We start from the raw sequence: 28,000 nt of genomic DNA, 5'->3' as shown, positions 1-28,000 counted from the left end.
TCAACTTCCGGTTCCCGGCACCTTTTCTTCAACGGTACGGGCCTCAAGTTGGGTTCCCTGCACCTTTTCTTCAGCTGCGCTAGCCCGGAGCCGGGCTCTCTGCACCTTTTCTTCAACGGTGCAGGCCCCACGTTGGGTTCTTTGGCTGCCTGAGTTATAGGCATGTAAAAGTATTGAGGAATGGCTTCCTTAGACGAAATTTTGAAGCGGCAGCGCGGCTCTTCTCTGCACCTCTTCTTCGGCTTTTCCTTCATTCCTTTGTATCTTTACTTTTCGCTTGTGTAGTTAGTTTTAATATGAGCTTATTTAAGCTCCTTCATTGTACACTGTACTGTTCTTTTGTCTTAATAAGAAATGAATTTGTTTAATCTCAAATACTTTTCTTTTCAGCAACAACTACTTTGTGCATGATTGTTAAATATGCACTTTCCTTTAATGATACTTAGAGCAGGAAAAAACCTTAAAACGAATTCCTACCAGTTTAAACTTACTGACATTATCAAGTATAACAATGGTAATTCTCAATAAATTAAACTCTTGGAACTAACCGGGATAACGGCCGAGCGCTGTGCGATGCATGCAAGACAAATGTCCGAGAACGATAAACTCTAAATAATTCATCCGAGAGGGTAGCTGAGCAGTGAGGGACTTCAATTGTGTTTTTGGTAGCATATTGCTCTATATTGCATCAATCCCTTTGGTACTGAGGATCCGAGAGTAGACTGGGGAATCCATGCAGTTTAGGGATTAACCCAACTGTTAATGGGGAGTTCTCCTCGGATAGATTCTAAGGTCCATGTAACGTAGTTTTTCTTTTAAATAGTTGGTTTCCCCATAGGCTTGAGTCCAAGGACCATGCAAGGCCTTGGTTCTGTCCAAAACTTATGAGTTTTTTTTTGAGTACTTGGTTTCCCCATAGGCTTGAGTCCGAGGACCATGCAAGGCCTTGGTTCTGTCCAAAACTTATGAGTTTTCTTCTGAGTACTTGGTTTCCCCATAGGCTTGAGTCCGAGGACCATGCAAGGCCTTGGTTCTATCCAAAACTTATGAGTTTTCTTCTGAGTACTTGGTTTCCCCATAGGCTTGAGTCCGAGGACCATGCAAGGCCTTGGTTCTGTCCAAAACTTATGAGTTTTCTTCTGAGTACTTGGTTTCCCCATAGGCTTGAGTCCGAGGACCATGCAAGGCCTTGGTTCTGTCCAAAACTTATGAGTTTTCTTTGAGTACTTGGTTTCCCCATAGGCTTGAGTCCGAGGACCATGCAAGGCCTTGTTCTGTCCAAAACTTATGAGTTTTCTTTTGAGTACTTGGTTTCCTCATAGGCTTGAGTTCCGAGAGACCATGCAAGGCCTTGGTTCTGTCCAAAACTTATGAGTTTTCTTTTGAGTACTTGGTTTCCCCATAGGCTTGAGTCCGAGGACCATGCAAGGCCTTGGTTCTGTTCAAAACTTATGATTTTTCTTTTGAGTACTTGGTTTCCTCATAGGCTTGAGTCCGAGGACCATGCAAGGCCTTGGTTCTGTCCAAAACTTATGAGTTTTCTTTTGAGTACTTGGTTTCCCCATAGGCTTGAGTCCGAGGACCATGCAAGGCCTTGGTTCTGTCCAAAACTTATGATTTTTCTTTACATTTATTTATTTTTCGAAGGTAAGCCCCTAGACCAGGGCGGGGAGAGCTGGCATAAGGCCAGAAGCCCCTAGAGCTGCCCGCGCCATTGGCACTGCAGGGCGTAGCCCCTAGCAAAAGTTTATGTTGGAGCAACAACTGCATGTCGCCGGAGACGGAGGAAACCCCGCGAACCTCTGCTTGCTAGAGAGTTGACTCCACCGCCACCTGCGCCAATGCGCAAGCCTTCTCACAGACGGCGCCAATTGTAGGGACACGATTTTTAACGACCCAAGGATGGCGTTGGGCTCATAAGTAAAGAGGCCCGAACAATACGATTGGTAGAGAGTGGGTTTGGAAAGGCTGGACCTTGGTAGTTGGGTAACGGTTTAGTCAGGATTTTCGTGGAAGCCCATACGAAGGTGGATTTGGCCTGCGGGGTTAAGCTTTACACGGATGTGGTTTGAAAGGTCTATCTCCTTGGACTTAGTCCGAGGAGCGTCTCATCCTCGCCATTCTTCTTTTTTATGGGGCCTCCTCTCTTTTCTCAGCTCTCTCTCCCTTTTATACTAGTATTTCCTTCCTGTTCTTCACCTACGTGTCCGTTTCACCTTGTTCGGGGTGGTTACTCGTCTTATCAATCCATACGTCAGAGTGGTTGGGAAAAACTGGATAGCATGGTATGAGTATGGGTTTGTCAGGTGCTGGGCTCCACATTATGGTGTTGACAGCTTTCTCCCGCGTATTGCTTTTGTACTAAGTTTGTCTTTTTCTTCATGCGTTTTTATGAGGTGTCGAGTGTGAGATTATCCTTAGCCACATCCTTGGGCTTTCAAGGAGCTTTCATCGCACGTCCTCGGCAGTAGGGCTCCTCGGCCTGGGCTTTGGGCCCTTAACACAAAGTGGGCTGGGACCTCAAATTTTGGGCCCCACAGTTTTGATATTACTTTTATGGGAAATGAAAAAAGTCGTCAAAACATTAATTATTTTTTTTCTTTCCCCATAGAAACTTTCTTTAATTGGATTATTAACCAATACCCTAAAAGTACTTGTAATATAATTATTTTAGGATACATGGCCACTAGATAGAATAAGGGTCTGTTTGGGATCCGTTTATTTTGTTGAAACTGAAAACTTTTTGCTGAAAGTTCTATAGATAAAGATAAAAGTTACCTAAAATAGTACAGTGAGACCCATGAATAATACTAAAAAGTACAGTGGCATTTTGCTAGCTTATTTTACTATTTAGCTTATTTTTGTTACTATTCATAGGCTTTATTGCGATTTTTGATATTATTTATGGGTCTTACTGTACTATTTCAGTTAACTTTTATCTTTATCTATAGTACTTTCAGCAAAAAAATTTCAGTTTCAGCAAAATAAGCAGATCCCAAACAGACCTTAAGTTGTTTCTCAAAAGATAGAATAAGTTTAACTGTTTAAGCATATAATTTTCTTTTATGAATTTTTTCATAATTATTGAGCTAATATAGTTATGGATAACAATAAAAATTATATAAGGTACATGTGAGAGTCATGTTGGCTTTATGCAATTTAAAAACTAAAGATAATAATTTTATGTGAGACATTTTCTTATATTCTAATAAAAAATTAATAATATTTTCTTTTCAAAAAAAATTTAATAATTTTTATATAATGTTTTTTTATTTACATTGATTTTTCTTGTTAGTTAAGTAATAATCGATATAAATGCACCAAAAGGTTCTCATATTTTGGGCCCAAATTCATTTTAGTCCCTACTTTTTTATTTTACTACTTTTAATCCCCAAAATAAAAAATATGTTCTATTTTGGTCTTTATCTTCATTTCACTAATGGAAACAACCTGTGTAGTAGATGGCAAATAAAAAAAAAAAAAAAAAAATTTATCCTATGTGGCATTACTAACCTATCCACTTCAATTTCCCACCACATTTAGAGTCATGTGACTGACTCACACGTTTGGCTAACAATTGTGAACCCAAAACCCTAACAACCAAATTTCATGATTAAAGCTCCTCCCCCACGACATAGCACAACTTATACCTCCAATTCACGACCGAAGCTCATCACTTATTCCAAACACCAAATCTCATCATCGACAGCTCATCCCATCGATGGAATCAAGCTCATCAATCGGTGTAAGTCTGAGGAGGAAAGCACCAATGAAGTGCTTCTGTTCTAGAAAAACCAATGTTAGTGGTATCATGGACATTAGACAATTTCAGCAGAAGGTTTTACGGATGTCCTAAATACTGGGTATTGACCGATATTAAACATAGATGTTTTTTTGTAAGATTTTGTTGCAATTTTGGGTTGAAGATTTTATGGGTATTACACAGTAATTTTTAGCTTTGGTTTGCATTTCAAGTGCAAGTGTAATTTTTTCCAATGGCATGAAGATGAGATTTGTGAGAGTGGAAAGGTGCTTATCCTAGAGCAGAGGTAGACGATTATCACACTTGAGGTTGAGGTTGCATATTGCAAGAAGATAGAGAAGTTTTTCACACTATGTTTGGCATTGTCATTGGTGATATGTGGGGTTTGTCTTTTTGTGATTCTATCTATGGTGGGTTAGATAGGTGGGGTGGAAAAAATGATGTAGTTGTGAATGTATGTAGCTTTTGGTTGTCAATTTGTTTCCAATTAGCAATGGAACACCTACAAATTAGGCCGTACTTGTAATTTGAATGAATTGGAAAACTTTCTCTCCACATGTGCATACTGCAGTGTTGTGCTATTTAAAGGTAAGTGGTGTGAAAGTCCTAATAGTTATTGTGGAAGATCACTCATAAAACAACTCAAATAAGATTTGCACAAACTTGCTGCAATGAAATTTGTCATACAATCACAACAAAGATGTTTCAAAATCACTAGAAACTTTCATTGAATAAACTTCTAGCCAATGTCATTCTATTCATAAAATCACTGGAAACTTTCATCCCATGAACATTAAAGCCCTAATAAATTTTAGCTGCTTTTAATTTTACCTTGTACCAAAATATTTACCCAAATAGAGGCTATTATTCAACCATTGACAGTTTGGGATGGAAGTGAGTTTTCAGTTTAATGATTTTGGAGGAATGGAAATGAGTTTTCAGTTTAATGTTTTCGAAGTTTGGTATCTATTGTTTCATCTCTAGATTCAAGAAATGATTGATGATGGTGGAAAAGAGGGATTAAGAGAGGGATTTATGGTTTGATCGTTTGATTTGGGGTTTTAATTTGTCACATGATTCGGGTAGTTGATTAGTTAGTCACATGAGGGTCATGTGACTTTAAATGTGGTGGAAGCTGACGTGGATAGGATAGTAATGACACGTATGATTACTTAATTAATTTTTTAATTTTTCGTCTGCCATGTAGGTTGTTTCCATTAGTGAGATGATAGAAAAGACCAAAATAAAAAGCGCTTTTCATTTTCAAGACTAAAAAGGGTAAATTAGAAAAGTAGCAACCAAAGTGGAAATGTGGCCAAAATCTGGGAACCAAAAGTGCATTTACGCCATAAAACTATTAATGAAAATTTTGTTAAATCTCTCTCTCTCTCTCTCTCTCTATGTTTGTGTGTACGCGCACAATGCTTTTTCCATATATTCTTAGGATGGGGAATTACCACCATTTTTCTATTGAGGAAAAAAAACTCTTATGTGGGATAAAGGAGATGGGGACCATTCTTTCATACTTGCACAAAATACCTCTTCTAGCAATATTATGGGTAACAAAATTTACTTCTCTAAATGTATACCAAATCAACTAATTAGAGAAGGAATTGTTTGGCTTCTCTTAGAGCATTAGCATTGGAGAATACTAATGCCATATCTAAGGGAAATTTGGCATTTGCAGCCTTAAAATCATCTACATCAGAAAATTTTAAAGGCAAGTATTGTAAATTTTTTGCAATACTTGCTACAGTGTATTCTAAAAAAAAATTAATATTTTATCTCTACTCTATCTCCTCTGTCTCTCATTTCTCTCATTTTTTCTGATCTCTTCTCTCTCTTCCGTATCTGCTTCTCCATCTGCTCTCTCAGCTCTACTCTCCATCTGCTCTCTAATCTCTCTCATTTTTTTGAATGGGTTTGCTCCGGAGGCTCCGGTATCTCTACTCTCTCTCCTCTGTCTCCCATCTCTCTCATTTTTTCTGTTCTCTTCTCTCTCTTCCATCCCTGCTTCTCCATCTGCTCTCTCAACTCTGCTCTCCATCTGCTCTCTCATCTCTCTCATTTTTTTGAATGGGTTTGCTCCGGTGGCTCTGGTGATGATTTTTTTTTTTGAATGGGTTTACTTTCGGTGATGATTTTTTTTGAATGGGTTTGCTCCGGTGATAATTTTTTTTTTTTGAATGGGTTTGAATGGGCTTGCTCCGGTGATGATTTTTTTGATCGGTGGCCTGGGTTTCAAGTTGACGGCGTGGGTTTCAGATTGGTGGCTTGGGTTTGTTGATCGGTGGACTGGTTTGATGGTTTGTGTGTGTGGCTCTATTGATGGTTTGTGTTTGTGTGTGTGGCTTTGTTGCTGGTTTGTGTTTGTGTGTGGCTCTTTGTTGCTAGTTTGATGTTTGTGTTTGTGTGTGGCTCTTTGTTGCTAGTTTGATGTTTGTGTTTGTGTGTGTGGGTGTGGCGATGGGTTTGGATAGGTTGATCGGTGTATCATGGGTGTGTGTGTGTCGTGTGTTGAACCGGTGCTAGAGATTGAGAGAGAGGAATAAAAATGGCTGTTGGAAAGCCTAGGAAAACGGTTGGAAACAAAATAATAAAGAAAGGTTAAAAAATAATATTTTAATAAAAATAGAGTTTTGGGATGTGGAGATATTGTAAAATGGTATGGTATATTGATAAAGTGGTGTTTTAGAATGGTCAAATAGAATAGCATTGGAATTTTCCAATGCTAATGCTCTTATAAAACAACCAAAGCTTAAAATAGAAGTAAAAACAAAAAAGAAATTAATACATAAAACACAGAGCAATCCACATGGTAGACTGTAAATGGTGGACAAAATACTTAAATTACTCTATGACATGCCATGATTGTGAGAATATAAAATCGAACACAAAAAGTGAATACGAGAAAAGTATCTATTTTATTTTTTAGTTGACCAATATATGGCTTCACTCAAAAGGATCAAGTCTGTTGTTAAGAGCAGAATAGGATTTGGGAGTTTGTTGTAGCTGGGTTCGTGGTTAGTTAGGCCTCCTGTGATTATGGAATTGAGAAGAGAGAATTAAGAGAGTGGAAACAACTTGTACATTCCTATTCAATGCTTTCAAAGTATCAAAGTCATGGTTATGTACAATTCCTTGCCTCACTCACTGTAATATCAGAAACTACTTGTACAACTGTCATAGCCTCTAGTAACTAACAACCAACAAACTAACTCCTTCTGTAACTGACTCTTGATGACTGTGCAAACCTTCCTTGTGCAAACCTTCTTAGCTACTGTGAGACAGCCTTGGCTGATGAGCTGATTGATGAGCCGGTGTGATCTTAACATCTGTTAAATGCTACTGAGGCCTGATTTTCCTTCATATAAATATTTATTGTGCCACACTCACCTTCAATCACATTAAATATGATTAAACATGTCCTCAACCCTTATTATTGCTTTAGCCTTTAGGAATGCCATCTAAGAGCAATCAATATGATCAAACTTGTTCCCAACCCTTATTATTGCTTTAGCCTTTAGGAATGCCATCTAAGAGCAATCAGTTAAAAAAATTTAATTTTTAGCAACTCAAAAACTTACTTTTATCTATTTTAACCACAAACTTTGCAATACATTTAATATCAAAACTTCTATTTTAACATCACATTAAATTAATAAAAGCAATCCAATTAAATAATATATCCCTACAAATCGGAACCTCCCAAAACCGACCACCCAAAACCACATCCCCGCAAATCAGAACCACCAAAAAAAAAAAAAACTACATCCAGCAACCCCTGCAACCAAACCCGGCAAAGATGAGTCTTTCCCACCAACACTGGAGGCAAAAAAAACCCCCACAAAACCTCAACCACCTTGAACCCTCTGTGACCCATTCCAAACTCACCTGAGACCCACGGCCAGACCATTTGAGACCCACCTGAAACCACACCATCTGCAACCCACGAAACCTCACCTGAGACCCACGGCCACACCATCGAGCACGGCCAAACTCACCATCGTACCCATGAACCCATAACACCAACCCAGAATGCCAACGCCGCACCCACCCACCAATCCGACCACCACAAAGTTCAAACCCATATCACAACCAACAAAACCGACCCACCATACCAAAACCCAGCAAGCCACAAATCACAAAACCACGAATTCGATCTCACCTCACCAAGTCAGACCCATGAATCAGACCCACGAATTCAATCTCACCTCTTGACCACGAGTTAGACCCAGAAATCAGACCCACGAATCCGATCTCACCTCTTGACTACAATCGCCGAACCACGAAGCACAAACAAAGTCATAGGAGAGAGCAAAGAGAAAAAGGAAGAAGTGAGAGAGGAAAGAGATGAGAGAAGAGTTTGAGGGAAAAAAAGAGACCGTTGGTGATTAAAAAATTAATTTTTGTGTTTACCTTCGTGCTATAGTGGGCTGTTGGGCTGTTAACAGCCCACTGTAGCGTGACGCTAAAATATAGCCACAAATTTTAGCTATAACAACTCTACTGTAGGGCCTTTTTCGTTGGTTGAGATCTAAAATAACTCAAAAGTTATTTTAGCATTTTTATTGGGTCCGTTTGGATTGAATTTATTATTCCTAAAACTTAAAACTGAAAACTGAAAATTGAAAATTGAAAATACTGTAGTAAAATAATTTTTAAATGTGTAAATAGTGTTGTGGGACCCATGAACAGTGCATGAACAATGTTTTTTGTCCCCTACACAGTAAAATCACATGTTCACGTGCAGAAAAAAAAAAAAACAAAAAACGTAAAACGTGAACGTAGGTTTCAGGTGAAACCAAACGGGCACATTGTGAGTACTCTTAGCTAAGCATACCCTCAGTTAACCAAAGAAAACAATCTTTTAACATGCCCAAATTTTAGGGATCTACTGAATTTACCATCGGATAGCTACGATCAGCTCCTAAGTAGGCCTTGGTAGCACGAAACATTCTTCTTTCCTTCATATAAGAAGGTATCTTCTCGACTTGCAGGGGTAGCTTGATGTAGTTGGTGGTCTAAGGTGAAAATTGATTATCTTGTTTTATATGCAAAATTACTATTAATTAACATGAACCTCATAGATTTTTTTTTTTTTCCTTTTTCAGAAAGTTTATAGACACAAAAAATTTGACAAAACTTTTTACATTTGTTGATGTAAGAGATTGATAGTGGTAAGTAAAAGAGAGATGTTAGTGATGGACCTAGATGAGAATTAATAGAAATTTGCTAACTTAACTATTGTGAAAAATGTTGTGAATTTTTTTGTGTATTGCTTTTCTTTTAGAAGTGCTACATTCACAATATTTTTCACAACAATCCTAGGTGTTAGGTTACTTCTTGTTTTCTATTTGAGCCCACCATTAAAATTTTGTTTTTGCTAATCAATAACAGCAAATAACAACTTGCTACTTAGGATTTTTGTAAAAGTGTTATGAAAAATATTGTAAACGTAGCATTTTTCTTTGTTTTTTCTTTGTTTTTCATTTTGTAAAGTTGTTATTTACAACCATTTTGTGTTGGCTTTAATTTCGTGCCAAATTTGATTGTAATTCTGTTCAATTATTTTTCCCTGTATTTTATGTGGGATTTTATTGTAAGGTTGTGTGTGAGAGAGAGTGTGAAGACTCTTGCTTTGTGTTCCACCATGTCTTCACCTACACTATATATACCCTCATTACCCACATATTGTAAGGAGTGTTTTTCAGAGAGAAAACCCTAACATATACACTTGAGAGTTAGAGATTGTCATATCCACAATCATCTACACATTTCCTTGTGGTTTTCCTCTACTCCTACCTCTCCATCTCTAAATCGTTGAGAGGTTGATAGCCCAAATACTTACCACACCCAATCTGAGTGTCAAGTGAGTTTTTGGTGTTGTTGGGAAGCATTGGAAGAAGCCAATTGTTGACGGATGCAATTGGGCTGAATTGTGTGATCCGGGAAAGCTAGAGAAGAAAAGGCTTCGTCAAGTCAGTTGGTAGCAGGAGCTTGGAGGGTTCGAGTACATGAGGTAGACTAGGCTTGGAGAGTCTTTTGTTATTCGTGTACTCCAACTTATTCTCTAGTGGATCGATTTATCGCTTGTAGGGCGGCGAAGAGGTTTTTCACCAAATTCTTCAGTTTCCTCTTTGATAACACGTCTCGATGTTATCTTGTGTTTGCATCCTTCTTCCCTACTCTTTTAGCTTTCTCTTTTATTGTTGATTTTTGATGAATATGGCTTAGAGTAGTTTTTTCGTTTGTTCGCACGCATTTACTCTTATTTCGTACTTAGTTTAAGTTAGAATAAAAGCAACCGAGCCGTAACTTTTAATTGGGGGTCTAAACAAGCTCCTGTGTATTTACACATATTCGAGCTTTCACATTTGATAAAAAATATTATTTTATTTATTAGTTAATATTCAGACTTAATTAATACTATTACAATGAAAGAAATAACCCTAATGGATGAAATTTGGGGGCCTTTTTTTTACTTGGGACCTTAGGCGACCATATCAATTAATTATAACATTGAGCTGGCACTATCAGCATGAATCAACCTTGTTCAATCACAACAGACAATTTCCCAAATGTTCCATCCCTTCTTAAATCACTTGTTACAATTAGTCTTGTTTGTTGGAATTGCAAACCATAAAGAATCAATGTTAGGTTAAATCAAGGTGACATAACCCAAGCAAACTAGGCCTCCAACTCTAGTTTGTGTAGATCCCTTTTTCAAACCAGAATTTGAACTTGTGGGCAAACAAAGCACAAACTAAAAAAGACTATGAAAATGAAAACTAATATCTATTATATTGGTGGTAATTACCGTAATTTTAAGAAATTTTTTTTAAAGAATTTTTAGAAGATATTAAATTCTATAAGAATGTGGTGTAAAACCCAAGATTTACTTCTCCAATTCCAACATGTCACATTATCATATTACATATTAAATAATAAGTACAACCACACTCAATCAATTCTTATACCCATTTGAAAATATAACTTAACTATTCATTTATTGAGATGTTATTATGTGTGGTAGGATCTATTTGTTGACACCTCATTTTGCAACCCGCATTTAACCTCACCTAGAGGGTAAAAGGGTAATTTTGCCTTGGAAATATGCATTTTAATTCTGGTCATTAGATCCTTAATCTCATTTCACCAAAATGATCTTGATGTTGTAACGATCAAATTCATTGGTCATAAGCCCTAATTGGACTACCAGATTGAAAGTTATCATCAAATCAAGTTTTAATGGCTGAGATGTACTATTACAAATTAAGTCTGACTTTATGTGATTATGAAAAATTGATTTCAATTGGTTATAAATATAATCAATTTGAGATCAATGATATGTTATAATTTGATTTGTTAGGATTACATTTTGTAGTAGGGTTGCACACATCTAATTAACTAGATAATTAAACATTAATTATTTAATGAGTAATTTGTGCAATTATCTTTTAATTAGGGTAAATTTGGAACTAATTAAGTCTGAAATGAAAGTAATTGCAGCCTATTAATGTTAATTGGAAACTAATTTGGGAACTATTAATGCTAATTATGCTGAAATTGTTTTCTAACAAATGACCTTTGCTCTTCATTTCGTTGATATCTCTCAGGATATTTTAAATTTGTGAATGAGGTTAATTTTCCTAAAAATTAGACATCTAGGGCTTTAATTTGAGCACAAGACTGAGATAATTTCGATCAGAATTGAGTAAGATATGATTTTTTGAAGTTGGCGCTACAGATCGAATTTTGCTTGCTCCTCACTCCCACCAATCTCTACATTTGATGCACCAGATTTCCCCAAAGGCTAAAATGAGGTCTAGGTTCATGATTCTTTGTCAACCCTCATTAGATGGCCTTCCATTCATATTTCCTCAACTACTACTATATAAACCCTCATTCTCCTCTATTCCAAGACACCAAAACCCCCTCTCTTCTCCTCTCTTAAGTTCTAGTGAAGTAGAATAGTCTTGTCATATCTTGGTCTTCCTGAGACTCAAGGTATTAAGTGAAACTCAGTCTCCCTCTCCTAGTTCTTCTTTTTTCCTTTACCCTTAGGACTTCCACCAAGAGTCTTCTCTTCCACCGTATGGATATTGCATGAATGTATAATCCTTTTTCCTAACTGGTTTTTTATGTTGCCATGATGTGAGTTTAAGATTAAAACATGATAGTAATTATTTAAATTCCCTTGAATGTGTTTGCCATTATTTATGAGTATTGAGGATGCATAGTCAGATTCACTTAGAATTTCATCTAATGGCCAATTAAAAAGAGTTGGAAGTAGAACTAGGTGGGATAATTATTGTTTTGCAAAATTAGGAGGGAATGACAATGGATGATAGGCAATATTAGGTGTGGGTTCTTGCGAGGGCTGGCTATCATGTGGGCTAGTGGGTTGAAAAGTGTTGCCATCATATTCATTCATAGTAACTTCATAACTTTTCATTGGTTGGGTCATCACAGTTAGAGTCATACCATTCATAAGTCACATCCCCCATGGCACCATTCGCGTCATGACCCTTAGCATCATTCCCTACATCCACCAAATTACCACCCTCCTCAAACTCATCATCAACAAGAGCATCACACCCATCCTCCACATCAACATCATAATCATCATCATCAACATCCACATCCACATCCTCCACACCAATACCACAACCAACCAAATTTGCAGCATCAACAACATTGACATCCCTAATAAACATTTGTTTCTGAATAGGGGTTTTATGTTCTACATAAATGTCTATTTTAGGATCAATGGGGTCAAGACACTTAAATAGTTCCTAAGTATCAGCATCATTGGACAAATATCTTGGACCATTGTGAAGATCGAACCCACTCACAACAAAATAAATCTGGACATAATCCGATACCCCCAACTCCACATCATAATGCTTAACCTCTGGTATAGAAAAGTAGTCTAAATCCACATAATCACAAACTTTCATCTTACCACCTATATACTACCTCTTAATCGAGTGGTGTAATACTCCATTATAATAAATAAACAATGTAAAATTCTGACCAAGCATCTTTCCTATGACAGTTGTAAATTAAAAAGGCAACGCATAGCACAACACAAGTATTTTAGTCAACAAAGACAGTGTTAAGTACCCCACACACACCAAAATATCAACAGAAAAATTTAGTGCTAATTGCTAAGTACCCCACGTAGTAAACAACTCCAAGTGTGGACCAAGTTATTTCGAGATAATAAAACTCCATGTGAAGATGTTTAACAAACAGACAAATAAGTAGATTATCCACCAAAAAAAAAAAAAAACATAAATATAAGATAGATTATCCCAAAACATTTAATCTCACCCATTAGTCAACAACATCCAACATAAACAAACAAATGAAATAAAGTTACTCTTCAATAGAAAAATTCACCAGCTTTAAAGAATGCACTACAAAATCTAACACAAAACCCATCTACTACTAACTATACCCAAAATAACGCAAAGCAAAAATTTTGGGTTTTCAGAACTTACCCAAATCTATACTTGGTCGGAGCCGAAGCCAGAGCTGCCTCTTGAAGCGGCAGAGTAGACCCTAACCTGCCGGAGCAGATGGAGACACTGCAAATTCCCTCTTCTCATTTCCGGTCTCTCCTTCCCCTTTCCCGATATCTCTTTCTCTCTCAGTCTCGGTCTCGATCTTTCTTTCCCTCACAATTTCAAATATCTCGCTTTCTCAGTCTCTCAGTCTCTTTCTCTACCCCAATCGATCTCTCACTCTCTCTCTTTCCCCCTATTTGTTTCTCCCCCAAATTTCTCAATTAGGGTATCAGGATAGTTTTTGAATTTCACTGGGCAAGAGAACGACGTTGTTCCTTGAGCCCTTAGTTTTTTTTATTTTGTTTTTTTGGTTAATTAATGTTTTTCAGTAAAATTAAATTAAGAAATAAAAAAAATCCAAAACAACATCGTTTTGTTTAGTAAATGGCAACACTTAACCAAAGGATAACGAAGGATTGAGTTGACAAATTTGAAACTTAGAGGATTGAAATAACAAAACTGAAACTTAGAAGACTGAAGTGACAAAAGGTAAAACTTAAAGGGTTAGTTTTAGATTTTAGCCTTTATTTTATGTCTTTAATTCTTGACCCCTTAGGGCCTAGACTAAAATCAACTTGGGCTTGTCATTGGACCTCCGTAATAGGTATTCAGGAATAACATATATATGTAAATGTTTATGTTGCTAGTTTCTTTTCTTATTTATCAAAACCGTTGAATATATAAGCTAAACTGTAGTGTAGCACTATAGCCTTTGTTCAAAGATGATTAAAAATGTAGCACAATAGGCAAGATTTAAGAGAAGAAAGCAAAACTGTGTCGTACTATGTGATGAACACAGACCAGAAACATACAGACGTGGAACTTGACCCATTGCTAAAAAAGGGAAATTGACATTTGTTTTCTCTTTTTGGGAAGCATGGGTTTTAGGGTTTTGAAAGTTATAAATAATAAAAGGATACAAGGGTAGCCACGCTATTGCTTGCTAGAAAACCTTTTTTTTTTTTTTTTATCAATTTTTGAGAGTTTTTATTTTCTATGGAAGCTTAATTAAGAACCTAAGTATCCCCAATCTTATAAGTTGTTCACTTATCAATCCAAGCATGTCTATAACATTTTGATTATTGAAATCAATTGTTCTCTTTTCATAATTGTTTTGTTAGAATGATATTTAATCGCTAATTCTTTCATAAGTATATTCTTCAATTTTCTTATTGTTAGAATAGGGTTTTATAATCTCTCTAGCAAAATGTGGTAATCTTATTAGATATTACTTTTGCCATAGTATTGCCTCCAGGGTATGCAATTTTCTTGAGTTTTTCTAGCAAAACTATTATTTTCTAGACTAAATTGTTGGAACAATTGATGAATATAATCAACTAAAGAGTGTTTTATTAATCAAGTTTTTTTTCTAAATTTTCCAATCAAATAGTTTGTGTTTACTTATCCAATTGTGTACTAAAATTGGATTGGTAGTGAATGCTTAACGATATAGATATACAAACCCCGATGCCCTAGTGTTTTTAATTATTGAATTTTACCAAACTTTATTTGTGCTAGTTTAAATAATATTTTTCTATATATTATTAGTGCTTTTGATTTTTTTTTTTTCCTTTTCTCGGTGGAATGATAATCTTTGTGTGGGGCCCAATAACTTAAGGGCCAGGCCCAGTTGCTCTTGCCGAAGGCCCAAGCCGAGGAGAGCTGTGGCCCAAGCTCTACAATACAGAGCACAAAACAGTTTTGGGAGGCAGCCGAGGGCAGTTCAGTCCTCGGCAGATCCAGAATCCCACCGGAATAAAGGGGTAAAACTGGTATAGGAACGAATTTGTAAGGAGATCCAAAATATCTTGGGGGAAGTTATCCTTACTACCCTTCCGGATAAGACTCTGCACCTGACAGAGCCGTACTCTGCAGCCTTATCAACCATCCCCAACAATTCTGGGATTAGACTGATGGGACAAATATCAGTCTTGTAAAGACTGACCCTACACGTGGACGAAAGACAGTTAACGCAGACGAGTATAAAAGAAGGAAGAAAGTAAATCAAAGGGGGACTCCCATTCCACCTCAAAAAAGAGGGAGATGATCTGGGTGAGAACATCTCAACAACACCTGAGATTACAGAAAAAAAACCATCGCCGGGTAACCGGGGTAAGACCCTAATGGTCCTCGGATCAAGTCCGAGGAGGCCCATCCCATAGGATGCGATGCCGTAGGGCTTAAACGTTCAAGCCCAAATCCTTTTTCTACACGAATTCCTCTAAGACCAGGACCGGGCACCGCCCCGTGACCAACGGCTAGCTTTTCAAGCCCACTCTCTACAAATCATATTGTGAGAGATCTTTCATGCGCGAGCCCAACATCCTTATTGGGCCGCCAGAGAATTGTGTCCTTACAATTGGCGCCGTCTGTGGGAAGGCTTGCGCGTTGGCGCAGGTGGCGGTGGAGTCAGCTCTCTGGCAAGCAGAAATTCCTGGGGCTTCCTCCGACTCTGGCGACATACAGTTGTTGCTCCGGCATAAGCTTCTGCTAGGGGCTACGCCTTACAGCGCCAAGGGCGTGGGCATCTCTAGGGGCTTCCGGCCTCAAGCCAACTTTCCCCGCCCTGGTATAGGGGCTTATGGTCGAAAAGTAAACCAAAAAAAAAAAAAAAAAGATCACAAGTTTTGGACAGAACCAAGGCCTTGCATGGTCCTCGGACTCAAGCCTATGGGGAAACCAAGTACAAAAAAGAAAAGATCACAAGTTTTGGACAGAACCAAGGCCTTGCATGGTCCTCGGACTCAAGCCTATGGGGAAACCAAGTACAAAAAAGAAAAGATCACAAGTTTTGGACAGAACCAAGGCCTTGCATGGTCCTCGGACTCAAGCCTATGGGGAAACCAAGTACAAAAAAGAAAAGATCACAAGTTTTGGACAGAACCAAGGCCTTGCATGGTCCTCGGACTCAAGCCTATGGGGAAACCAAGTACAAAAAAGAAAAGATCACAAGTTTTGGACAGAACCAAGGCCTTGCATGGTCCTCGGACTCAAGCCTATGGGGAAACCAAGTACAAAAAAGAAAAAATCACAAGTTTTGGATAGAACCAAGGCCTTGCATGGTCCTCGGACTCAAGCCTATGGGGAAACCAAGTACAAAAAAAGAAAAAATCACAAGTTTTGGACAGAACCAAAGACTTGCATGGTCCTCGGACTCAAGCCTATGGGGAAACCAAGTACATAAAAGAAATTTTACAAGTTTTGGACAGAACCAAGGCCTTGCATGGTCCTCGGACTCAAGCCTATGGGGAAACCAAGTACATAAAAGAAAAACTGTTACTTGAACATTAAAATCCATCCGAGGAGAACTCCCCGTTAACAGTAGGGTTGATCCCTAAAACTGCACGGATCCCCCAGTCTACCCTCGGATCCCCAACACCAAAGGGATCGATGTGATATAGCGCAATATATTACCCAAAAACACAATCAAAGTCCCTCGCTACTCGGCCACCCTCTCGGACATTGGTCTAGCCTGCATCGCGCAGCACTCAGCGGTTATCCTGGTTAGTTCCAAGAGTTTAATTTATTAAGGCTTACCCTTGTTATACTTGATAATATTTGTGAGTTTAAACTGGTAGGAATCTGCGTTAAGACATTTTCCTGCCCGGAATATTATTAAGGGCAAGCTTACATTTAATATTCACGCGCAAAGTAGTTGTTACAGAGAAGAAAAGCATGTGTAAAGAAACGAACTTATCTTTTACTAAGACAAAGGAACAGTACAGTGTACAGTGAAAAGCTAAAACAAGCCTACATCACAACTAACTATGCAAGTGAAAAGAAAAAAAGATACAATAGAATGAAGAAAAGCCGAGGAGGTAGCACAGAGGAGAGGTTGGCTATTGTTCCAAGATGTCGTCTAAGGAAACTATTCCTCGACGCTTCTACATGCCCATAACTCAGGCAGCCAAAGAACCTGACCTCAGGCTAACACCATCTACAGAAAAGGTGCAGGGAACCGGAAGTTGGGGAGCCCTCGCAAAAATTTGCCTGCTACAAGGCAGACGGCGCTGATGGCGGAAATTCCTTCTTCTGACATACCAAAAATCTGGCATGACCAGAACCTGCTTCGGATTTTGACTAAAAGAGGGAGAAACACCCTTTCCCCTCTGTCGAACTGGAGTATTCTCTTGAATTTATGCCTCATTTGCCCGTACATCACTCTTTTGAGCCTCAGGAGGACATGGCGCCTCTGTGGCGGAGAAAGTTCATTTTCCCCAACCCTCGCCTCAAACATGATGTGCTCAGGGAGGAAACTGAAGGATTTGTGCGTAGGTAAAGCAACTTTCTCTCTTATTTATTTAAAAAGATGAGGTGGTGGCATTTAATTTACGCAGCGTCCAAAGGAACGCTACAGACAAAATGTCTCTGGCTCGATTTCCAACGTCGTCTGCCACCCTGAGGCTAAAGGAGCCTCGAGAAGGCGCACCTCGAACACTGGGACGCCAAAAAGTACCGCGTGATCAAAGACTACGGAAATACCTCTTAATTTGTGGGCCCAGTAAATTCACAGCCCAGGCCCGTTCAGCATATGGGCCCAGGGACAGAACCAAGGCCTTGCATGGTCCTCGGACTCAAGCCTATGGGGAAACCAAGTACAAAAAAATAAACCTTACAAGTTTTGGACAGAACCAAGGCCTTGCATGGTCCTCGGACTCAAGCCTATGGGGAAACCAAGTACAAAAAGAATAAACCTTACAAGTTTTGGACAGAACCAAGGCCTTGCATGGTCCTCGGACTCAAGCCTATGGGGAAACCAAGTACAAAAAAAAAAACCTTACAAGTTTTGGACAGAACCAAGGCCTTGCATGGTCCTCGGACTCAAGCCTATGGGGAAACCAAGTACAAAAAGAAAAAACCTTACAAGTTTTGGACAGAACCAAGGCCTTGCATGGTCCTCGGACTCAAGCCTATGGGGAAACCAAGTACAAAAAATAAACCTTACAAGTTTTGGACAAAACCAAGGTCTTGTATGGTCCCCGACCAAGCCTATGGGGAAACCAAGTACCGAAAAGACAAGTTTTGGAAAGAACCAAGGCCTTGCATGGTCCTCGGACTCAAGCCTATGGGGAAACCAAGTACAAAGAATAAACCTTACAAGTTTTGGACAGAACCAAGGCCTTGCATGGTCCTCGGACTCAAGCCTATGGGGAAACCAAGTACAAAGAATAAACCTTACAAGTTTTGGACAGAACCAAGGCCTTGCATGGTCCTCGGACTCAAGCCTATGGGGAAACCAAGTACAAAAAAGAAACCTTACAAGTTTTGGACAGAACCAAGGCCTTGCATGGTCCTCGGACTCAAGCCTATGGGGAAACCAAGTACAAAGAATAAACCTTACAAGTTTTGGACAGAACCAAGGCCTTGCATGGTCCTCGGACTCAAGCCTATGGGGAAACCAAGTACAAAAAAGAAAAACCATAAGTTTTGGACAGAACCAAGGCCTTGCATGGTCCTCGGACTCAAGCCTATGGGGAAACCAAGTACAAAAAATAAACCTTACAAGTTTTGGACAGAACCAAGGCCTTGCATGGTCCTCGGACTCAAGCCTATGGGGAAACCAAGTACAAAAAATAAACCTTACAAGTTTTGGACAGAACCAAGGCCTTGCATGGTCCTCGGACTCAAGCCTATGGGGAAACCAAGTACCAAAGAATAAACCTTACAAGTTTTGGACAAAACCAAGGCCTTGCATGGTCCTCGGACTCAAGCCTATGGGGAAACCAAGTACAAAGAATAAACCTTACAAGTTTTGGACAGAACCAAGGCCTTGCATGGTCCTCGGACTCAAGCCTATGGGGAAACCAAGTACAAAGAATAAACCTTACAAGTTTTGGACAGAACCAAGGCCTTGCATGGTCCTCGGACTCAAGCCTATGGGGAAACCAAGTACAAAAAATAAACCTTACAAGTTTTGGACAGAACCAAGGCCTTGCATGGTCCTCGGACTCAAGCCTATGGGGAAACCAAGTACAAAAAAGAAAAGATCACAAGTTTTGGACAGAACCAAGGCCTTGCATGGTCCTCGGACTCAAGCCTATGGGGAAACCAAGTACAAAAAAGAAAACATCACAAGTTTTGGACAGAACCAAGGCCTTGCATGGTCCTCGGACTCAAGCCTATGGGGAAACCAAGTACAAAAAAGAAAAGATCACAAGTTTTGGACAGAACCAAGGACTTGCATGGTCCTCGGACTCAAGCCTATGGGGAAACCAATTACAAAAAAGAAAAAATCACAAGTTTTGGACAGAACCAAGGCCTTGCATGGTCCTCGGACTCAAGCCTATGGGGAAACCAAGTACAAAAAAAGAAAAAATCACAAGTTTTGAACAGAACCAAGGACTTGCATGGTCCTCGGACTCAAGCCTATGGGGAAACCAAGTACATAAAAGAAATTTTACAAGTTTTGGACAGAACCAAGGCCTTGCATGGTCCTCAGACTCAAGCCTATGGGGAAACCAAGTACATAAAAGAAAAACTGTTACTTGAACATTAAAATCCATCCGAGGAGAACTCCCCGTTAACAGTAGGGTTGATCCCTAAAACTGCACGGATCCCCCAGTCTACCCTCGGATCCCTAACACCAAAGGGATCGATGTGATATAGCGCAATATATTACCGAAAAACACAATCAAAGTCCCTCGCTACTCGGCCACCCTCTCGGACATTGGTCTAGCCTGCATCGCGCAGCACTCAGCGGTTATCCTGGTTAGTTCCAAGAGTTTAATTTATTAAGGCTTACCCTTGTTATACTTGATAATATTTGTGAGTTTAAACTGGTAGGAATCTGCGTTAAGACATTTTTCTGCCCGGAATATTATTAAGGGCAAGCTTACATTTATTATTCACGCGCAAAGTAGTTGTTACAGAGAAGAAAAGCATGTGTAAAGAAACGAACTTATCTTTTACTAAGACAAAGGAACAGTACAGTGTACAGTGAAAAGCTAAAACAAGCCTACATCACAACTAACTATGCAAGTGAAAAGAAAAAAGATACAATAGAATGAAGAAAAGCCGAGGAGGTAGCACAGAGGAGAGGTTGGCTACTGTTCCAAGATGTCGTCTAAGGAAACTATTCCTCGACGCTTCTACATGCCCATAACTCAGGCAGCCAAAGAACCTGACCTCAGGCTAACACCATCTACAGCAAAGGTGCAGGGAACCGGAAGTTGGGGAGCCCCCGCAAAAATTTGCCTGCTACAAGGCAGACGGCGCTGATGGCGGAAATTCCTTCTTCTGACATACCAAAAATCTGGCATGACCAGAACCTGCTTCGGATTTTGACTAAAAGAGGGAGAAACACCCTTTCCCCTCTGTCGAACTGGAGTATTCTCTTGAATTTATGCCTCATTTGCCCGTACATCACTCTTTTGAGCCTCAGGAGGACATGGCGCCTCTGTGGCGGAGAAAGTTCCTTTTCCCCAACCCTCGCCTCAAACATGATGTGCTCAGGGAGGAAACTGAAGGATTTGTGCGTAGGTAAAGCAACTTTCTCTCTTATTTATTTAAAAAGATGAGGTGGTGGCATTTAATTTACGCAGCGTCCAAAGGAACGCTACAGACAAAATGTCTCTGGCTCGATTTCCAACGTCGTCTGCCACCCTGAGGCTAAAGGAGCCTCGAGAAGGCGCACCTCGAACACTGGGACGCCAAAAAGTACCGCGTGATCAAAGACTACGGAAATACCTCTTAATTTGTGGGCCCAGTAAATTCACAGCCCAGGCCCATTCAGCATATGGGCCCAGGGACAGAACCAAGGCCTTGCATGGTCCTCGGACTCAAGCCTATGGGGAAACCAAGTACAAAAAAATAAACCTTACAAGTTTTGGACAGAACCAAGGCCTTGCATGGTCCTCGGACTCAAGCCTATGGGGAAACCAAGTACAAAAATAAACCTTACAAGTTTTGGACAGAACCAAGGCCTTGCATGGTCCTCGGACTCAAGCCTATGGGGAAACCAAGTACAAAAAAGAAACTTACAAGTTTTGGACAGAACCAAGGCCTTGCATGGTCCTCGGACTCAAGCCTATGGGGAAACCAAGTACAAAAAAGAAACCTTACAAGTTTTGGACAGAACCAAGGCCTTGCATGGTCCTCGGACTCAAGCCTATGGGGAAACCAAGTACAAAGAATAAACCTTACAAGTTTTGGACAGAACCAAGGCCTTGCATGGTCCTCGGACTCAAGCCTATGGGGAAACCAAGTACAAAAAATAAACCTTACAAGTTTTGGACAGAACCAAGGCCTTGCATGGTCCTCGGACTCAAGCCTATGGGGAAACCAAGTACAAAGAATAAACCTTACAAGTTTTGGACAGAACCAAGGCCTTGCATGGTCCTCGGACTCAAGCCTATGGGGAAACCAAGTACAAAAAATAAACCTTACAAGTTTTGGACAGAACCAAGGCCTTGCATGGTCCTCGGACTCAAGCCTATGGGGAAACCAAGTACAAAAAATAAACCTTACAAGTTTTGGACAGAACCAAGGCCTTGCATGGTCCTCGGACTCAAGCCTATGGGGAAACCAAGTACAAAGAATAAACCTTACAAGTTTTGGACAGAACCAAGGCCTTGCATGGTCCTCGGACTCAAGCCTATGGGGAAACCAAGTACAAAGAATAAACCTTACAAGTTTTGGACAGAACCAAGGCCTTGCATGGTCCTCGGACTCAAGCCTATGGGGAAACCAAGTACAAAGAATAAACCTTACAAGTTTTGGACAGAACCAAGGCCTTGCATGGTCCTCGGACTCAAGCCTATGGGGAAACCAAGTACCAAGTACAAAAAATAAACCTTACAAGTTTTGGACAGAACCAAGGCCTTGCATGGTCCTCGGACTCACGCCTATGGGGAAACCAAGTACAAAGAATAAACCTTACAAGTTTTGGACAAAACCAAGGCCTTGCATGGTCCTCGGACTCAAGCCTATGGGGAAACCAAGTACAAAAAATAAACCTTACAAGTTTTGGACAGAACCAAGGCCTTGCATGGTCCTCGGACTCAAGCCTATGGGGAAACCAAGAACAAAAGAGAAATCTTACAAGTTTTGGACAGAACCAAGACCTTGCATGGTCCTCGGACTCAAGCCTATGGGGAAACCAAGTACAAAAAAGAAAGCTCATAAGTTTTGGACAGAACCAAGGCCTTGCATGGTCCTCGGACTCAAGCCTATGAGGAAACCAAGTACAAAAGAGAAATATTACAAGTTTTGGACAGAACCACAGGCCTATGCATGGTTCTACGGACTCAAGCCCTTAAACCAAGTACAGAAAAGAAAAAACTACAGGTTTTGGACAGAACCAAGGCCTTGCATGGTCCTCGGACTCAAGCCTATGGGGAAACAAATACAGAAAAGAAAAAATACAAGTTTTGGACAGAACCAAGGTCTTGCATGGTCCTCGGACTCAAGCCTATGGGGAAACCAGGTACAGAAGAAAAACTCAAAAGATTTGGACAGAACCAAGGCCTTGCATGGTCCTCGGACTCAAGCCCATGGGGAAACCAAGTACAAAGAATAAACCTTACAAGTTTTGGGACAGAACCAAGGCCTTGATGTCCTCGGACTCAAAGGCCTATGGGGAAACCAAGTACCAAAACATAAAACCTTACAAGTTATTGGACAAACCAAGCCTTGCATGGTCCTCGGAACTCCCAAGCACTATGGGGAAACCAAGTACAAAGAAATAAAACCTTACAAGTTTTGGACAGAACCAAGGCCTTTGCATGTCCTCGGACTCAAGCCTATGGGGAAACCAAGTACAAAAGAGAAATCTTACAAGTTTTGGACAGAAACAAGGCCTTGCATGGTCCTCGGACTCAAGCCTATGGGGAAACCAAGTACAAAAAAGAAAGCTCATAAGTTTTGGACAGAACCAAGGCCTTGCATGGTCCTCGGACTCAAGCCTATGGGGAAACCAAGTAGAAAAAAGAAAGCTCATAAGTTTTGGACAGAACCAAGGCCTTGCATGGTCCTCGGACTCAAGCCTATGGGGAAACCAAGTAGAAAAGAGAAATATTACTAGTTGTGGACAGAACCAAGGCCTTGCATGGTCCTCGGACTCAAGCCTATGGGGAAACCAAGTACAAAAAAGAAAGCTCATAAGTTTTGGACAGAACCAAGGGCCTTGCATGGTCCTCGGACTCAAGCCTATGGGGAAACCAAGTACAAAAAATAAACCTTACAAGTTTTGGACAGAACCAAGGCCTTGCATGGTCCTCGGACTCAAGCCTATGGGGAAACCAAGTACAAAAAATAAACCTTACAAGTTTTGGACAGAACCAAGGCCTTGCATGGTCCTCGGACTCAAGCCTATGGGGAAACCAAGTACAAAGAATAAACCTTACAAGTTTTGGACAGAACCAAGGCCTTGCATGGTCCTCGGACTCAAGCCTATGGGGAAACCAAGTACAAAGAATAAACCTTACAAGTTTTGGACAGAACCAAGGCCTTGCATGGTCCTCGGACTCAAGCCTATGGGGAAACCAAGTACAAAGAATAAACCTTACAAGTTTTGGACAGAACCAAGGCCTTGCATGGTCCTCGGACTCAAGCCTATGGGGAAACCAAGTACAAAGAATAAACCTTACAAGTTTTGGACAGAACCAAGGCCTTGCATGGTCCTCGGACTCAAGCCTATGGGGAAACCAAGTACAAAGAATAAACCTTACAAGTTTTGGACAGAACCAAGGCCTTGCATGGTCCTCGGACTCAAGCCTATGGGGAAACCAAGTACAAAAGAATAAACCTTACAAGTTTTGGACAGAACCAAGGCCTTGCATGGTCCTCGGACTCAAGCCTATGGGGAAACCAAGTACAAAAAATAAACCTTACAAGTTTTGGACAGAACCAAGGCCTTGCATGGTCCTCGGACTCAAGCCTATGGGGAAACCAAGTACAAAGAATAAACCTTACAAGTTTTGGACAGAACCAAGGCCTTGCATGGTCCTCGGACTCAAGCCTATGGGGAAACCAAGTACAAAGAATAAACCTTACAAGTTTTACCAAATGGTCCTTTGGGGAAACCAAGTTTTGGACAGAACCAAGGCCTTGCATGGTCCTCGGACTCAAGCCTATGGGGAAACCAAGTACAAAAAATAAACCTTACAAGTTTTGGACAGAACCAAGGCCTTGCATGGTCCTCGGACTCAAGCCTATGGGGAAACCAAGTACAAAAAATAAACCTTACAAGTTTTGGACAGAACCAAGGCCTTGCATGGTCCTCGGACTCAAGCCTATGGGGAAACCAAGTACAAAGAATAAACCTTACAAGTTTTGGACAGAACCAAGGCCTTGCATGGTCCTCGGACTCAAGCCTATGGGGAAACCAAGTACAAAGAATAAACCTTACAAGTTTTGGACAGAACCAAGGCCTTGCATGGTCCTCGGACTCAAGCCTATGGGGAAACCAAGTACAAAAAATAAACCTTACAAGTTTTGGACAGAACCAAGGCCTTGCATGGTCCTCGGACTCAAGCCTATGGGGAAACCAAGTACAAAAAATAAACCTTACAAGTTTTGGACAGAACCAAGGCCTTGCATGGTCCTCGGACTCAAGCCTATGGGGAAACCAAGTACAAAGAATAAACCTTACAAGTTTTGGACAGAACCAAGGCCTTGCATGGTCCTCGGACCCAAGCCAATGGGAGAAACCAACTACTTGGATAAGAAGAGATTTGAATTCCGTAAGATGGGCTACTTGATAAAAAAATGTCTGGTTACTCCGTCCACGGCTTAAACACCATAAAAGGTTAAGGCCAACAAAGGTGTAAGGACGGTGGTGGGACGCCCCAATATTCAGTAGCCGAAGAGGGCTGTTCATCTGGCGGGTGATATGTCTTCCGTTGGTTATTTCTCACACGGCATCAAGCCTTCGGTTCTCTCCTCGGCTAGCGTGGGTAAGTATTACTTTTCACTGGTCGGCCGTATTGTGCCAAGCACTTCTATTAAAGTTATGGGGTTATGGCAACATCTTTTTATTATTAAGTATCTTGGTCTTAGTCGTCATTGATTTAGATGCGATATTATTGAGCCGAGCAGTACTTGCAAATTTATGAAAACGAAGAGACAGAATATGCGAAATGAAATGACAACAATTTTTTATTAATACGAAAAATCATTACAACGTACAAAGAGGGGCTCAAACAAGCCTATACAAAATATGAACTGCCTAAGCAACAATAACATCCGTAGTACAGATATGTAAACAGTCAGGCGTTTTTTAAACTCGTCTTCAAAAGTCTCTCCAATCTCTGCCTCAATGCTGCTCATGTTATGATAAGAACCTTCTTTGGAAGAAGATGAAAGAGAAGGAAATAGTAAGGAAGAAATCAATGAAGAAGATGGAGGAGATGAATGAGGAAGATGGAGGACATGAGTAAAGAAGGAGGAGAAGAAGAGAGAAGAGATGAAAAGAAAGAAAGGGAGCAAAAGAGGGAGAAGAGAAAGCACCAGAATGGATCTGGTGCTGGGAAGACTAGGAAAGGAAGGCGGAGAGGGCCACCAGTGAACGAAGAAAGGAAGAAGCAGAGACACTTAGTCCCTGCCTCGGTCCTGACTCCTAACACGCTAGGGCCATACTAGGTGAGCTCATAAGAGAGCGGTTGGTTATGATGATAGGAGTTCTCGACTCAATCACGCCGAAAGTTGGACGTGATGAGTCTCTGCTTTGGATTTTGGCTGAAGGGAAGGTGAGACGAATCTTAAGTCTCCGCCAGCCTTGCCCTGACCGAGCCATTTCGAGTTTTATTAGAACACGGTGCTTTGAGGAGGGGTATGATTCCTTCATCACCCGTTATGGTAAACGCATTCTGATTGGGTGTATGACAATGGGGTTAAGTGAACGCTAAGGGAGGCTAGGGGTTTCAGATTTCAGAAGGATGAGAGGGAGTCTGCACGAAAGTGATGGCCTCCTGCTTGCCTTCTTATAGGAAGGGCAAAACGAAGGGAATTATATTCATTCAGGTTTCCAAAAGGAATCTGAAGAATATAGGTGTGTCCGTTCCACTTCCCCACCTCATCAGATGAGTCGCCGAACGCAAATTAGCCTTATAAAGGGAAGTCATTAAAGGCGCATCTTGGACAGCCAAACGGCAGGAGTAGATTACGAACGGATTAAAGGGAATACCTGGTAAACCGGCGAGTTTCCTGGACAGGTGGAAAACCGCCCACATTAAATGCAGGGCTGAATTAAATAAAGCCATACTGAAGGCCCGGGTTTACCAAAACCCTCCTTTCCAACCAAGAAGTCGGGTAGCAGGGTTTTGAGGGGCTATTGTGGGGCCCAATAACTTAAGGGCCAGGCCCAGTTGCTCTTGCCGAAGGCCCAAGCCGAGGAGAGTTGTGGCCCAAGCTCTACAATACAGAGCACAAAACAGTTTTGGGAGGCAGCCGAGGACAGTTCAGTCCTCGGCAGATCCAGAATCCCACCGGAATAAAGGGGTAAAACTGGTATAGGAACGAATTTGTAAGGAGATCCAAAATAGCTTGGGGGAAGTTATCCTTACTACCCTTCCGGATAAGACTCTGCACCTGACAGAGCCGTACTCTGCAGCCTTATCAACCATCCCCAACAATTCTGGGATTAGACTGATGGGACAAATATCAGTCTTGTAAAGACTGACCCTACACGTGGACGAAGGACAGTTAACGTAGACGAGTATAAAAGAAGGAAGAAAGTAAATCAAAGGGGGACTCCCATTCCACCTCAAAAAAGAGGGAGATGATCTGGGTGAGAACATCTCAACAACACCTGAGATTACAGAAAAAAAACCATCGCCGGGTAACCGGGGTAAGACCCTAATGGTCCTCGGATCAAGTCCGAGGAGGCCCATCCCATAGGATGCGATGCCGTAGGGCTTAAACGTTCAAGCCCAAATCCTTTTTCTACACGAATTCCTCTAAGACCAGGACCGGGCACCGCCCCGTGACCAACGGCTAGCTTTTCAAGCCCACTCTCTACAAATCATATTGTGAGGGATCTTTCATGCGCGAGCCCAACATCCTTATTGGGCCGCCAGAGAATTGTGTCCTTACACTTTGTTACACTACAATTTCCATTACAAAATTGTAAGAAATCAGTGCCAATGTCTAATCACAAGTCAAAACTTAGTGCTCCGAGCGTTAATGATAGTCAACCTTTTTTTTTTTTTTTTTTTTTTTTTTTCTTTTTTCTCTTTTTGAGAAAGATAGTCAACCTATTTCTCAATTTGTAAATGAAGAAAGATTGGTGGAATTGAACTATAGTAGTTTTAGTAATGTCTTAATCAAAGAAATTTAGCGAAGGGGATTGGGCCTAGTGTATCCCAACCTGGATCACAAAGAACCTTTGGGTCAGGACCCAAGCACTATCCACAGGCTTGCGGATGGACCCAACTAAGCAAATCAATTCGAAATGAACTTCTCTCAAACATGGTAGGGACCTTTGGAATAACTTTTTGGTTAAACAAAAAAGTATCATAGACTTGCCTGTTACATGTGCAGATCACATGTTGTAAGGGGGTGGTCTTGTTCATTCCCTTTGACATAACCTAAGCATCTTTCACATGTAAGATAAACCTACACAACCCACACACACCTTTGACTTAATGAACACCCCCAACTAAAGCCCAATAAAAAATCCAAATTTGCATATCCAAGCCCATCACACACAGCTACCAAAATAATT

The sequence above is a fragment of the Quercus lobata genome, chromosome 5, assembly GCF_001633185.2.
Source record: "Quercus lobata isolate SW786 chromosome 5, ValleyOak3.0 Primary Assembly, whole genome shotgun sequence".
NCBI classification, from domain to species: domain Eukaryota; kingdom Viridiplantae; phylum Streptophyta; class Magnoliopsida; order Fagales; family Fagaceae; genus Quercus; species Quercus lobata.
Note: the sequence above shows the minus strand (reverse complement) of the source record.